Raw genomic sequence first — 5,000 nt, 5'->3', positions numbered from 1 at the left:
ATGAGGTCATTCAGTGCTTTGATGAATGAAAATTATTTAAAATATACATAAACATATACAGATTCTTTTACACTTGGTATGCACACATACAATAAATAAATTTATCCGTTTACATACACACAAAAAATGTTAACAATGATAAAATTCAGGATAAATTCGTTAACATTGTTCAAATTTTTACCTTTTGAAAAGTTTATAAAAAGAATCCGTAGGATTTGTGTTTTTTCATGATCTGTTTTTACACTGACTGGATATATTTTCATTCCGTTTCATTTCCTGCTGACGTTATTAATCCTTTGCGCGTGCGTGTGCGCTTGCGCCCTTGGCACTGTTTAACAAATATCACTCAATTATCACTTCAAAAAATATTCCTTTCAACTCTGAAATGCTGTTGTTTCCCACAATACAAATTCCACGTGTGTTAAAAAGTAATTCTTGTTCATCAGACAGTACATTACGTTGCAAAATGTGTAATTCACAGGCGTTACCATTATGGCCCAAAAATAATCCTTTTGGTACAGATGAATTCCGATCTTTACAAATTTCATTTTCATTATTATTCAATTGTTTTCAGAAAGAATTCGTTTTTCCCACCTAATCTTATAATCAAGTTAAATGATTCAAGTATTTCTATTGCAGTTAATTTTTTTTTGTAATTAAGTGTTGATGTCGATGCTAATCGTTACCTATTAGACATCCCTGACTAATCTACCAAGTATTAAAAACAATTTGCATGTTAAAGAAAAAAATTAAATATAACTAAATTTATTTAATTGAAAAGAGCGTTGTAAACCAGTCAAAAATTGTAATTCATGATAATATTACTATTTATCTTGAATTTGATGACATTCTAATCAATGACACATTGGAATATGAAATATTTTGATTGCAAAGTATTAACGATAAAGAGAAAGTTCGTTTCACTTAACTTTTCTGACTTTATCAAGCGTTCTATTTGTGTTCCCGTTGTAGCTTTTTTTAAACACGATTTGCTAATTCAAAAAATTGAAAATTCCATTGAAAATATACGAATTAACTGCCTTCGATGATATACACCACCACAGACGACTTTTCGGACCAAGCAATCTGCCCTGAGGTCAAAACAACACATTTCTCGGAAACCCTGAAGGCATTTCATATTTCAGAAGGTGGAAACTACTGGGTGAACATTAAAGCGCTGAAGTTTATTGAAGTTCTTCCAAATGCATCAAAATATGTGGTCGCTCTCTCTTCTCTCTCTCTCTGTTTGTTTGTTTGATTAAAAAACAAAGAGCATAGGCTTTTATGCCAAGTAAAACGCTAAAGATATTACGGGAATATATGTATAAATATAAAGATATACAATAATGCAAATATTTATGTGTATATATACATATTTATATATATATATATATATATATATATATATATATATATATATATATATATATATATATATTATACTAGCTGACGTACCCGGCGTTACACGGTAAAAACTCAAAACGTAGAACACACCCAGATCTTATACTGTACTTCTTCCCTTCAGTAAGAGCGCACCCCCACTGTTTCTGCAACTTCAATTCTTTCGTTTTCCTCAGTTGATTGAAATGGGGTAATATAAACCCACAAAGTTTATTTGTTTACTAAGTCTACGGGCAGCACCAGACCTGTTTCGGGGAAACCCTTCTCGCCCCCAGCTCCTTTGTGATGTCTTACCACCAGAGTATTTTTTTCCAGATAGTAAGTCATATGTATACCAAGTATGGTTGAAATTGCTCCCTGCGATTCACAGTGCTGGAACATACACACATACATACATCCATTTTTATATATATAGATATTTATGTTTATATATGTGTATATATATATGTATGTATGTATGAATATATATATATATATATATATATGAAATTATATATATATATATATATATATATATATATATATATATATATATATATATATATATATATATATATATATATATATATATATATATATATATATATATATATATGAATTTAATTAGAGCCTAATGTTTGTTGGAAAGGCGCTAAAAAGGTAAATGGAAGGAGGTTTACGATTACACTCAAATACTTCTTTTAATCAAAGGAAGGTTAAAAAAAGATATGAAAATGGAGGAAAAATAATTAAATGCTAGCAGAAATCATTTGAAGATTAAAAAATCAATAAGCTATTTGTATACTTCAATACACAAGGAAGACCCAAAGAGAAAATGGGGATGTTATAGAAAGAGACAAAAGCAAGTTACTATAGCGAGCCCGCTACCTTTTCAGAAAGACGGTATCCAGTGCACATAAGTCACCGTCGAAATACTGTACCTATATTCCTCGGTGAGACGAAATGAATGGATCTTTGGGTCAACAGAGGGCTAGCGTCTCCTCTCAGAACAGAAGTCCAACAAAACCTCTGACAAACCCAACGCCGTTACATATAATCCTCTGCTACGATCAGTGCTGGATTCTCCCGAGAGGAATGCAAATAAACTATCCGCCTCGCGTATAAAGCAAGTTGACAGTTCTTCTACGTCCATGTCTCCTCGTTGCCTCTAGAGGAGGTAACAAGAGTCAAAAATGAGACGAATCTATACGTGTGCATACACACAATTATATATACTATATATATATATATATATATATATATATATATATATATATATATATATATATATATATATATATATATATATATACAAATATATATATATATATATATATATATATATATATATATATATATATATATATATATATATATATACAGTAATTTGTAATATGTGAACGAGTTGAGTCAGAATAATAAAGAGGAAACTAACTGGGTGTGCAAAAATCAAAGACAAAGTTTGAATACCTAGGGAAGCCATTGTTGAATTGTTGATAGTACCGTTGATCCAGCTTTCCTCTATTGAAGACATGTTGATTTGACTACAGAAAAAACAAAAATTCTTGAAAATTTGAATCTGTAGAGGTGACCTGCTTGCCAACTATGTTGTAAAGTGGCGTGAAAAGCTGAATATGTGGACATACGTAAAAGCGGTCAAAAGATTAGTTTAGGAGTAAGAGGCGTTTCAAGATGGTTTGTTAATAAATGAAATTATGAAGGATGAAGGATGGAAGAATAGAAGAAGACCTACAAAATGATGGCTGGATGGATGGTTTGGAGGAGCTACTGGAAAGGAAGTGACTATTATTCATATATATTCATACATTCATTTTCAACGTGATAAAAACTTATTCATAACGGTGATGGGTGGTTTCGATATTAAATACTGAACCTGAATTCGAAAGGATTACGAGCAGAAGAGTCAAAGTCACTTTACAATTCCCTATATAACAAAGCAGATACATCAGCTGTTTACCTCTGTGTCAACCAAAGAAAGGCATGGATTCTAACCAGGGCGAGAGCAGATACTATGATCAAGTACAATTCCATACATGTAAGTTAATGTTACTTGTGCTTTAAACGGTATTCGAGGCTTATTTTTGGCTACTTAAAAGTCGATATACATTATATACAGGGTGTTTCGAAATTAGAGGGCCCCCCCACCTTTTACAGTATAAACTAAAATTGATATGGACAAAAACAAAAGTAATTCAGAACAGGTATTTATTTAAGTTTCTCTCTGAGTATTTAATATTTTGTGTGGCCTCCATCTGCCTGTACATAGCCTGCATTCTTGAGGTATGATTCCAGCAAATCGCAAAATCTGAGACTCAAACTCCATTTCCTGAGCACTACGGTCTGCCTCTCTTCGCAGGTCTCTGACCAGTATAACATCATAGTTTACTGTGCGCGCTTCAACATGATCCTTCAAGATACTACCAATGTTTTCACACACATTAAGGTCAGGGGAGCTACCTGGAAATTCACTTGACGAGAAGAAATCAATACCACTGTTTCGAAGTAGATCCTGTGTCTGAAGAGCTTTGAAACATGGTGCCTTATCATGCAAAAATGTGACTTCTTCAACAGACAACACATTTTCAGGATCTTTGAGGAAAGGAAATACTCCACCAGTAAGCACAGTTTCTCTGAAGTATTCACCATTCCATGACTGTCCTTTTTCTTTGATGATCCACATTAACCATTTGGCTGTGAAACAGAGAAAAATTTCCAAACATTCAGGAAATTTCACAACTTGGCGATAGCACGTCATCGCTGATATCATCCAACTTTGCAGCCCAAATGATGTCATTTTTATGATTTGGCTTCCTGACTGTGTAAATGAAGAATTCATCTAATGCGGCAACATGGAGAAAGTCAGTTTCATCCCAATCTTTAAGAAATGAACCACAAAACCATGCACAGTCTTCACTCTGTTGCTGAGTGAAGTTGGGCTTGCTGATAACATGAAATGGTTTGATACCAGATTTTTTCAACTCACGATATACAGCACGATATACAGCACGATATACAGCACTGTAGTTTAATATCCAATTCACGCCTTCGGGAATATCCCCAATGGGGAATTATCACTGAAGGGGACTTTTTAAGTGATAAATGGATCGGTACCACTGGGTCTCAATCCCTCAACATAGTACCTTCCAACGACTCCATTTGACGGTCAAACCATTGAGCCACCAAGAGAGATATAAGTTAATGCCGAATCTGCTGTACTTATTTACCCGTCGAGAGTGGGGAAATTGTACTTGGCTTTGGCATTAACCCACCTCCACTATGGTAGCTCATTGGTACGTTTGGAACATGCAGCTCTTATGAAATTTTTATCACACCGTGGTTTATATACATTCATGAAACTACAAATGTCGTTTAATATCCTATTGACGCTACTTCGGGAATATCCCCGATGGGAATTATCACTGAAGGGGAATTTTTGTGATAAATGGATCGGTACCATGGGGTCTTGATCCCTCGACACAGTACTTTCCAATCACTCAATTCGACAGTCAAACCATCGAGCCACCAAGAGATATAAGTTAATGCTGAATCTGCTGCTTATTGACCAGTTGAGAGCAGGGAAATTGCACTTGGCTTCGGCA

Source organism: Macrobrachium rosenbergii, chromosome 7, assembly GCF_040412425.1.
Source record: "Macrobrachium rosenbergii isolate ZJJX-2024 chromosome 7, ASM4041242v1, whole genome shotgun sequence".
In the NCBI taxonomy this organism is placed as follows: Eukaryota; Metazoa; Arthropoda; class Malacostraca; order Decapoda; family Palaemonidae; genus Macrobrachium; species Macrobrachium rosenbergii.
The sequence above is the reverse complement of the archived record's forward strand: the minus strand, read 5'-3'. Positions refer to the sequence as shown.